At 40.5% G+C, this 12,092-nt stretch overlaps 1 protein-coding gene across 3 annotated transcripts in view; it reads right to left on the reverse strand.

Annotated features, from left to right (window-relative positions):
* trpm6 (transient receptor potential cation channel, subfamily M, member 6) overlaps window positions 1-12,092 on the reverse strand; it is a 92,094-nt gene that overhangs the window by 38,845 nt on the left and 41,157 nt on the right. The window lies entirely within an intron of this gene.

Raw genomic sequence — 12,092 nt, forward strand, 5'->3', positions numbered from 1 at the left:
GATGTATGGTTGGCTTGTAAATTGACCATCATTGATTGTCTGCAGCTGTGGTTTTCCCATGGGACCTGTGCACAGAGGGATCAATGTGCTTTGGTCAAATGTAAAAAACCTAAAGCTGCTGCTGTGTCCTGTAATGTGGATTACACACAGACCAGATCACATGCAACAGCAGTTTGCTTCCTACATGATCACTGAAATAAAAAAAATCGAGCATGGAGGGTTAATGTATAGTAAAATGAAGCTGATGCACTAACCCTAACCCTAACACAATAAAATGCAACATAGAATTCAACTAATCTATGATAATGGAGAGTCTGACGCATTGTTCAGCCAAGACAAATGTATAGATATACAGCAACTCCCCACACAACCATGCAGCGCCACTTTTACTGTGAGAGCAAAGCATGATGGGATGTGACAGTGGTGCCTGGGGCAACATGGGAGAAAAAGACAGAGATGGAAAATGGGAAGGGAAACAGAGGACAGGGTGAGCTGTACAGTTACATTAGTGTATGTGGTAATACGTACACATATATAAGTCAAACGACAGCAGGAAACAGGGTTAGAAGGACAGAGGCCCCTGGATCGTCTCCTCTGATATGCTCTGCGTTAGATTGATTGATTCATTTTATTTATGGATTTGAAGACGAATAGATTTAAAAAACACTTATTGCCAACATGGTCCCTAAAGGTCAAAACAAACACAAACAAAAAAAAAAATTAATAAGAAATAATCTTAAAACAAAATAATCTTAAAATCCTATAAGAGACAACGACAGAGTTGTGGAAATGTATGAGGAATACCAGACAGGTGGTTTCAAGTTTCCACATCAGATAAGAGAGATAGTGCACTAATAGGGGAATTTTGTGACTTTTATAGTCTTTGAGCTACGTGTCTCTTGTTCCAGCATGTGATGACCTAAGCTGCCTCCACTGACAAACCCATCAGGTGTGAAAGTTCTATCTTCCAGTGTAACTATTGTAAACAAATCAGTGACTTATTCCCATTATTGTACCTATTGTAGTACTAAACTAAATAAACTGAAAACGGTGGCTTTCTGGCCAGTAGGAATTCTATCCAATATCTAATCTAATATTTTGAATAATATTAATTGAATAATCTGTTACTTATGTTTCAATGATAAATAATTTAGTCTACCAAAAAAAACATGTTGGTGCAACTTTCACCAGTACGAGCATCACCCTGAGAATAGATTTTAAGATTCTTGTACTTGCTTTTAAAGCTGAAAAATAATAATAACAATAATATTAATACATCACATTTATATAGCGCTTTTCAAAGCTCTCAAAGACGCTTAAATGGCCTGCCACCATCTTATCTTTTAGATTGTCTATTGGATTATGTTCCTATCCACTGGCTAAAGTCACTCAGTGCTGACATTCTGAACGTGCTACACACACTCTACAAAAAATACTGTGAGGCAGCTATCTGTAATAATACACCAAAGATTTGGAACCATCCGTAAAAAACGTTCTAAATTAACAAATAATCTTGCTTTTAATTAATTCAACCATGGAATTTATTTTATTGTAATCTTAAGATTGCTAAATTATTGTTTTGTTCTTAAAACATTTTTTAACGTCTTATTATGTTTGGTCTTTAAGCTGCTGTTGTTTCTGTTTAACGTAAAGCACATTGAGCTGCATTTTATTCTATAGTAAACAAATAAATAAAGGTTATTATTATTATCATTATTTTTATTATTACTGTTGTTGTTGTACAAATGTTGTGAATGAGCTCCCACACACTGTCTAACAGTGATTTATTGTGCATCGTTTCGGTACTAGAACTTCATCAGGCAAATTAGTGACAATGGGAAATTGAGTGAGAATGACCAAGTTCCCAGAGCCCAGGATGAGACCAAAGAAATTCAGTTCAAGATCATAAAGGTAAAGATAAGCAGCAAAGTGTCTTATTAAAAAAGCTTTATCTCTGAAAATGTAAAATTCAACACTTTTTAAAAGGAAGAATTAAATATGTACAAACAACAAGTTTCTGTAAGTGTAAACATGCTCGTCATACAAACAGCACAAACTATTTACAAATCAGTGACCTTCCAACCTTGTGTCTGATGACACATTAATAACATTTGCAAACAAAAATATAGCCGTCCCATATTACACTTCAAGTTGTTTGTTCTCCCGTCAAGAGGATACATGTGATTGATAACGTCGTGCTGAGAATCTGAGGATCTAACGTTTCGTCCTCCAGCTCCCCCATTATTACATGTGCCTGAAGAGGTAACATTGCAGAATAATCATAACAACATCGCTGCCTTATAATGCTCTGTAATGGGATTTCAAGCACACGTCCAGTGATTTCAGCCTGACTGAACCCTCTCTAACAGAGAGAGAGGCTGAAGTCAGTCCTGGCACCAAGAGGTTCTGAGAGAGAATCAGAGAAAGAGAGAGAGAGAGACAGAGGGACCGAGAGAGGAAGCAACGATGCTTGACTGTTGTTCAAAAACATTCTGTAGGAGGTGTTTTGAACGTTGAGGTGATGGAGGGTAATGATTTGATTTCTGTGTGAGGTGTGCTCAAAGGAAGTTTGTGAGTCTGTGTTTTGAACATTTGCATATGCATGGAGGGTAAATGCCCAGCCATCCAAGCATGTGTGTATGCTTGTGCAGGCATGCATGTGTTTACATTATGTGACAAAATGTGTGTAAATCCATGGCTGAATTACTTCATAATATTTGAGAGGATGTGACAGAGCAATGTGATATAAAGACCTACAATTAGCCGATTAATTATTTTTAAAGACTCTCATAATTGTAACGAATTTCAACCTAATCTTGTCGTACATTTGTAGTGTGAGTGTGTGTGTGTGTGTGTGTGTGTGTGTGTGTGTGTGTGTGTACCTGTGTATAATACATGTGTGTCTCCCTGTGTTTGTCATGTTAGGTGAGAGTTGAAGTTGCCAGCAGGTTTTCTCATTAGTGAATAAAGAAAGCTCTTTCATGCTTTTAACTCACGAGACTCTAAAGATAAAGGGAGAAAGACAGGATGACAGACAAGAGCTGGGAGGGGGATTAGTGAGACAGAGATTGACTCACTGAGTGACTTAATAACTTTCAAATGATAGAAAAAAGGAAAAGCTGGAGTGAGAGCTGAGGGGGGGAAACAAGAAAGGAAACTGGTGAGGTTGAGATAGAAGGAGGAAGGTGGGTCAGACAGCAGACATATCATTATTTATGGGCTGGGAGTAAGGTAACATGAAGCTACATCACACATCGACTTTATCTTCTAAAAAGCCACGTGAAGGCTCACTTTTATCCCACTCTACGTCTCACTCACTCACACACACACACACACACACACACACACACACACACACACACACACACACACACAGTAGCACACCTCTAATCCCATTCATCTATCAATATTTCAGGGTGGCAAAGCAGGGATGCCACTGTTACCAGGCAGACTACGACATTACAATTTACAAATGATCATCATCATCATTATCATAACCACCACCATCATCATCATCATCATCATCATCAACAAATGACAAAAATTTAAAACAAATTCTTGATTCTAGATAGAGATGGATGGATGAACAGATAGATAGATAGATAGATAGATAGATAGATGGATGGATGGATGAATAGATAGATAGATGGATGGATAGATAGATAGATAGATAGATAGATAGATAGATAGATAGATAGATAGATAGATAGATAGATAGATAGATAGATAGATAGATAGATAGATAGATAGATAGATAGATAGATAGATAGATAGATGGATGGATGGATGGATGGATAGATAGATAGATAGATAGATAGATAGATAGATAGATAGATAGATAGTAATATTTACAGGCTCTCTGAATGCCACATCTAGCTAATGTGCACCCAGTGCGTGTTCCCCCTCTGCACCCATCAGCTCATTGGTCTGGCTGTGCAGACAGGCTGGCAGGGCTGGGTGGGCGGGAGACTGAATCAGTATCCAGGGAGAAAGAGGGGGAATCACATCTGGACCACAGACTTAAGCGAGAGAACTCAGTTGAATGAGTCATTGCCCTAACACACACACATACACCGTCACCCCATCTACCCTTCCCTACAGCATGTTGCACCCTGCAGCACCCACTGCCATACAGCAGCCAACCCCCCTTTTAAATGACTCTACCACAGACTTAGATGCTACATTGTATTCAACTCACACACGCAAGCTCAGACGTGGGCTGCATCCAATTTAATTTCCATTTCATATTTTCGAGTTATCACATCTTTACAAAACGCCGTGTTAGCACTCATCAGCACCAAGTGTGCTTGGAAATTTCAGCTCAGTTTAAAGGAGTGCCCCGTGGTCATGTTTGCCCTGTCGTAAATATCAACTCCCAACTATTGGCATTTCCACTGACATTTCTACCACTCTGTTTTTCTTCACAGATGGCGTTAATGTTTTTGGTGATGTCCAGTGAGCTGCGAGGCCCTGTTAAAAGAACACTGCCCCTCAGCTCTTTTCCTCTATGTGTCTATGCATGTGTTTTCCACACACACGCGGGCAGCCAGGCAGTCAATGGAGCTCCAGTGTGGAGCAGTGATTGTGCTGGTCAATGTGCTCCGCTGTGTGTGTGACTGCATGCCCCCAAGACTGAGGCTGAGTCTAGACACGAGTCAGCCAAGCCGCCCTGCTGACCTATATCCTACAGTTACACTAAGTGAGAGACATAGAGAAACAGAGAGAGGGAGAGAGAAAAGAGAGAGGATGAGCAAGGGAGCAGAGAGAGAGGGTTAGAGCGGGGGGGCATGAAGAGAGGATGCAGAAAGTGAAAGGCTGCCATAAAGTAAGAGAGCAAAATGAGCGAAGGGGGGAAGAGATGGGAACGAGAAACAGAGAGCGAGCGAGCCCACAGACAGGAAAGGGGGGGATGGAGAGGGGGGGAAAGAGGGAAAGCGAGGAAGCAACGCAGCTATGGATAATTCAGAATGAGTTAAAAGGGGGAAGGGATAGGAGGAGAGGAGAGATTGGAAGTGGCAGTCACTAAAGCAAAGAGAGAGCGATGGCTAAGTACAGTATGTAAAGCAAAAGAAATGGAGAGGAGAGCCCTGGAAAAAAAAATCCCAGGAGGAGAACGACAGACACAATACATGATCACCATCACACAGGAGAGCACCGAGAGGACGCATGAAAACTTACATCATAATCAAACCCTGTTTAATGTGATTCTCATTGTGAGATACCTCTGGCATTTTTATCTAAATAACAACTTTATTCAGAATTTGTGATTACTTCAGTTGACTTCAGTCACTGGTAAGGAGGCCAACCATCAATTAACCATTCATGAACTTTGAAACTCTGCAATCTCTGTGTATCGCCAACTATTCTAATGTGGAGCAGCCATACAAAAACACACAATACAGTTTGTTGTTGATCATCATATGATAAACTGCAGAGCGAGTCACAACCACTGACAGGTTGGTTTTATATCAGGTTTATAAGCCAACAAACTATACTCAGGTGAATGCTGCTACATTTTCCAACATTGCCATTATATTATGGAGCAAAACATAAGAAATGTATAGTAGGATGGTAATAATACCGTTCTAATCTTTGCCTGTTGACATCTTAATGTTCATTGTATTTTCTTTCTGCAGTGCGTGTTATTATGTTAAAAAGCATTGGTGCTGGAATCACTGCGGTTTCTGAACTTTTAGTGTCTCCAGTAACAGTTCATGATCTGTGACACTGTAAATACACAATCCTATTATTTTAGCTGCAGCAGCCATGCTTTTGTTGAGGGTTGTACACTTCCAAACTCAGTAAAGCCACTCTGAAGTAACTTAGTGTTTACCATCTCAACCATAAACTTCAATGGACAAATCATCATCTGTTTCTTTCCAATTTTTTCTTTCTCTCTTCCCCATTACTCTTCCTCCCATGTATGAGAGAATGAATAGGTCCAGACAGAAGAGGACAAAGACTTAACATGTTTTTCTCTCTTTTCTTCTATGCATTGAGAGGATGAGCTGGACTGTACTAATAGTCTTTGTGTGTGTGAATGGGACAGAGGGCTTTTTGTGTGTGTGTTCCAGACAGCAGCGCATAAGGCAGGACTTAAGTAGATGTTCGCCAAAGCGTACGTAATGCCAGGGAAATATCAACTAATCCCTACACTCTTCTACCCTATACCCCTCCCTCAACATCCATTCTTCTCCTCCTCCTACTCATCATCACCATCATCATGCTACCCTGTTGTTACATTAAAACCCTTAAAGTCAGATTTCTCCCTACATTTCTAAATCTGATTTCATTGTAGGGAACAGAGGTATCGAAATCGAAATTCAAACAAGCAACCACGCACATATTCTACCACACACTCTCTCTCTCTCTCTCTCTCTCTCACACACACACACATACGCACTTGTACACTCAATGGGGGATTGTTGTTGTTTCTTAATCCTGATGGATTAACGGACTAACAGACTCATTTTACCTCAGCCCAAACAAAGAGAGATGTCAAATCATCCACCCAACGCTAAAGGTGATGATCGTATTAACATGATGAAGCTGTGTGTAGGCTATATGTGTGTGCATGGCCCAATGTGTGTCTGTGTTTGTAGGGGATGGGTGGGTCTGGTGGTGGGGAATTATCTGGCATCCACTCCATGAAGGAGGAAAGGCTAAAGTGCACAACACCTGTTGTGAACATTTGTAATCTTACTCACTCTTTCCTCTGCATTAAAACACACACAAAAATGGCATCATTTAGTGTATGTATGTACATAGAATTAAAGCATGCACCAGCACTCTGCATAGGATGTGCTAACTCCAATATTCTCACAGAGCTGTGAGCGTAAACTGCTTAAAGACGTAATCTTATATGCTCTGTAGGAAACGCGGTGTTCTGTCAAACAGTGGTGCTGCAGAGCGTCCACTAATCCACATGCTAGACTCCAGATTAACGAGGGGATGGGGATGTGGGTGAGGGAGGGGTTAAAAACATGCCGCCCAGAACCACCCCCACCCTCACACCATCACACACATACACACACATGATTGCTCCCCCTCCCTTCAGATTATAGTGCTTAGTGTTGCCCCTGTGCGACAGACAGTAAGAGGATCTCTGGGTGGCGTCCCCCAGGGCTCCGTTATTGGTCTTCTAGAAAATACCCCCTGGACTGGACACCTACAGATATGGCAGGGGTCAGAGGTCAAGGGTTAGTGGTAGGAAGGGTATGAGATGAAGTGTTTATAAAATATACATCTGTTTGTTTTGATGAGAGGGATTTAAGTGATGAAGGCAGAAAAATAGCTCAGAATTCAATAGAGCGTGGCATTACAGGAAGGAGGGTTTGAAATCTGATTATGATTTGAAACTACAAAAAAACAATAGTGCATGATTGGACATAAAATGATTAATAATTATTCTGAAAAAACAATAAATTTGCATGATCACACACACACACACACACATGCACATACACTCACACAGGAAGCGTTTCCCTTCAGGCCGACCTGTCTTTTAAAACGTCATGGATATAAACACATGAAACTGCATAACATGCAAAGCAAAGCTACGCTGTATCCTGGTTGCTTGATATCATTACAGGCCACTCCAGAAAATCAACATTACTGTCAAGTAGCCCTGAACATGAAAGCCTTTCTCAGTCCAAGTTTGAAATTCCCTCCCCATTTTAAAATCAGCGTTTTTTAAGCTCTCCCACAGAAATAAACGACGACTAAATTATTTTGAGAGAGCCTCAGGCTACAGTAGCATTTTTGATATTGCTCGCATATATATATATATATATATATATATATACAGAGAGAGAGAGGGGGGGGGGGGGGGGGGGGTGGCAGAATGAAGTAAAACTAGATTTAATGTCTTAATGGCTTTGTGTGAAAAAAAAAACTGATAATAGAGAAATCCAATTAAAATCTGATGATTGGCACTGTGAGGTAGAGACATGAGACTGTTTGTCTGAACCACTACCTCTATATAAAGCTTTGATTAGATGATGCTAGTAATAGTAGCAGCCAGACTAATAGGTTGTATATTTTTAACTCTGATATACCACAGGCTCTGAGCACTTAACACAGATGTGTGTAACACTGTAGCATTAAAAAAAGGATCTGACAAAGTGGCTGAATACAAACAATGGATTAATTTATTAGGGGGAGACATGAATATCATTTTTTAGATTTGCATAAATGCTTAAAATATACTGAACCATATTCAGGGTGTGTGTCTGTGTGTGCGTGTGTGTGCATGTGGTGGGTGAGCATTTCCTCTAATGCCACTCAAGGTGACTCGGCCTCCCTCCTTCAGGGCTTTCCTTTCAATTCTATTTGGGATTGAAATTATGATGAAGTAATTTTTCTACAGAAATTGCCTATGTCACTTGTGGTATCTCTTGGCAAATTTCTCAAGTGTATTTTCAGTCTCTCCCTCTCTTCTCTCTCATCTCTCCACCCCTCATCCATCCCTCTTTGGCTTTCTCTCTCTTTCTCTGAGCTCTCATTTGACATGTCAATGTATCAATGTCACATTACACGGAGGCAATGTACGTGAACCAATTTGGAAAATAATCGAAAAAACAAGCAACCTCTTTATTTTGCAGCAGCAAAACTGCCTGTTCTTGAGATACACGCTCACATTTATATATATAATTTCTTTTTTATTATTTTAAAAATTGATAAAAAAAAAAGAAGGAGCATACACAGAGACACACTCATATAGTTGCTGAGACATGTGCTACTACCCCCGACACACACTTCATGTAGTTTCACAGTGAAAAATCACCTGCTTGTTTCAGGGGAAAATAAGAGGCAGTGTGGAACATGTCGTCAGATTGGAGAGAGGGATTCCTCCGGGACCTGTGGCCTAATTTCTTATTTTCAAGAGGAAACTTATCTAATTATATGTAAGTTAACTTCCTAGTGGTCGATTCAAGGGCAACACAGACTGGTATGAATGAACAGCCTTAAAGGAAACAAGGCTATCACATCTAGTTATCTTAAGACATTTTGTTGTCTCCCTTTTCTTTCAACAAACAATCATATCTCTCCACTGGTGTCCTGTTCAGCTGACGCTTGGTCATCAACTTGTTTTGTTGTTATTATTATTTTCTCTCTCTCTCTCTCTCAGAGTGTGTGAAAGAGAGAGGGTGTGTGTGTGTGTGTGTGTGTGTATTCAGTTTCAGGTGCTGCATTTTAGTTAAAATAAATCCATATTAAAGACAAAACCTAATTCTCTGGCACACATTGATCCAATTGTAAGAACAATTTATGTAGAGCTTAATGTTCAATTTAAATTTAAAAACTAACAGAAAAACCCCAGGAGGAACTTGTACCCTGACATTTTTCCTTGGAACATCAGCAATTGTAATGTACATATTGACAGTTCCTGTTTGCTCCTCTTTCAAAGCAGCATCCCTGCTGTGCAACAAGAAGCAAGTTAAAAATATGCACTGACAATAGTGCATCAGTGGAGGAAAAAAAAGACTGTTGTTATGATAACGTTGAATGAAATGGTCCAATTAACAGAGACAGAAAGTTGCAACAAGACTAGAGCCGACAGTCAGACATGAGCTCTGTAAAATTGGGTCTGGACATTTTTTGGAGTTTGCCTTTCACATATGAAGGACGTACCAGGAACATTCATGTGAGGGGTGGCCCCTGCTTAGAACATTTTACGGAACATCAACGTCGGCCCTTTACATCAAAAGTGTAACCCAGCTGGCTTTTCCAAGTTGACATCTTGAAAGTTAAGAGCTGAGATCACCAAACGTTTTGTCTTTGCACTTTGAAACAACAAACTGACTTACACCAGAGGACCTTAAGCGCCATACTGCTCATACTCTGTAAGCCTACAAGACATGTATGCTGGTGCAAGACCTAAATGACATGCTGTAAAAACTTTAGTGCTTTATTGCCCAAGAAGAAGAGCGCATTCAGCAAACCACAATGTAAAGAAATCACAGAGAAATCATAGTGGAATCATTTTCACACAAAATAAACTACAATTACCCCATTAGATTGTATGTCCAAACTCCTACACTGTATGTGGTGAGCACAGTGACCTTGACCTTTGACCACAACATTTCCATTTTTTTTGTTTTTTCGAATGTTTGTGCTGAATTTGAAGAAATTCCTTCATGGGGTTCCTGAGATGTTGCGTTTAGGAGAATGGGATGAACTGTTGAACAACCCAAAATCATAACAGCTCCTGCCACTTGCTAGTGGGACAAATGTAACAAATGTGGAGAATAGTATTGAAAGAGTATATCAACATGGATCGACAAGAAAATGCCTTGATGAAGAATTTAGATTTGTATACTCTATACCTAAAGATCCTTGTCACAGTCCTATGCTGAAATTGAGTCAAGACCAAAACTTGTTGAGATCAGAACTCTGCTCTCTGCAGTTTGTATTTGCACAGACACAATTTTGCGCATATTTGGAGAAGCATGATTTCGGGTTTATGCTGACAGGGTATGAATTTCTTTAATTCCATGGATATCCCACAGTAGATGCAGATTAAGATGAGTCATGACTGACTGTGACAGACTGACATTGACATTTCTGGTAGCATGGATCAAAAAGGGATGGAAGGAAAAGACAAACTGTGATAAAATGATAAGAAAATCTGATAAAAACGAGATATTTTGGAAGTAAGAAATTAAAATGACAGCTTTACAGACAATCAGCCAAGCAATTAGTGTAGAGTAGACGAACAGACAAGGATACAGCAGGCGATCAGGCAGCCAACAGAAACAGACAGTGAAACATAAAGGCAGAAGGACCTGAGATCTCATCTCGGCACAGAGCATGGTTTTCTCCCTCTCCAAGTTCAGCCCTAAGGCATGGCCCGGTCTGCTTCTCCTTCTCCCTTCCTCCCTCTTAACCACCATATGGACGGAGCAGCCTACACTCCAGTGTATCTCATCAAACACAACCTCTATGTTCTTCGTTTTTTCATCCTTGTTCAACAGAGGATTCACAGAGTTGGTCATGTTTAAAGTCATTTCTCTGTTATCTCTTTGGCTCTGGACAAACAGTGAATAGTTGGCAGTGAAGGGTAATCCTTCTTAATGGAGTCCCCAGCTCTCAGATGGATTGAAGTCCACGCAGCTCACAGATCACATAAGGACACATTTTATTGCTTTGACAAAAAGGAATGAAACCTTTATTGTATTTTGAAGCATTAACTACCCCCCCACTCTTTCATTTCAACCCCTCCCTGTCTGCCTTCTACTGTCTCTTCTTTTCTATATCTCTTTCTTCTGTCTGCCTGTCTTCAGGAGTGTTTCATCCTGACCAGTCTGGGATTTTATCACGCTTGCTTTGGTCATTACATCACAATTATGGAGCTGTTGGTACAGGAGCAATGAGAGATGGAAAAAAGGGGAAGAGTGGAAAAAAGCGACAGATGAAATGTAGGTCAGTGGAGATGTGCTCGGGGCAGTTTCTCTCTCCATTTCTCTCTGTGTCGCTCTCTCCCTGGGCCAACAGCTAAAGAGGCTAAAAGAGACTGGGGGTGAAAGTGCCTCTCCATCCACACCTGCCCCTCTCCTACCTCACACAGACCGACAGAAGCTCTGACGATGTTATCTCTTGGAAAACCACTCTAATGAAAGATACTGATCGCGTCGTGATGCTAATCTCGTGAGACAGGAATGACTCTTTCTAGTGATGAGAAGATACCGACTTTTGCACGTTCATGACGAGATTGGGTTTTACATTTATTTCACTGAACCTGGCACCAGAGGTCAGGAGTTGTTCCCGGTCAAAGAAGACCTGGTGGGGTTTCCTTCAGACTCAGTCAGTGTGGGTATACCACTTTGATGATTACTGCAGTTGTAAATCTGTTGGTGTAGAGCAGAGATAAGAACAAGAACACCATATAAAGTCTGAAAGATCAGTTGTCCCTGTTTGGCCTTCAATAATGAGGATAAATAAGAAGAGCGTGTTGTTGGCTTGTCGAGGCAGATGACAAATCTATATGTTATATGAGGTGAAGGGATTTATGGCACTGAGACGGTAAATGTGAGTACTGCACTGCAGCCCATGCTGGGTCAGTCATTGTTCAGTACAGTGGTCTAACATGA

Source organism: Paralichthys olivaceus, chromosome 4, assembly GCF_024713975.1.
Source record: "Paralichthys olivaceus isolate ysfri-2021 chromosome 4, ASM2471397v2, whole genome shotgun sequence".
In the NCBI taxonomy this organism is placed as follows: domain Eukaryota; kingdom Metazoa; phylum Chordata; class Actinopteri; order Pleuronectiformes; family Paralichthyidae; genus Paralichthys; species Paralichthys olivaceus.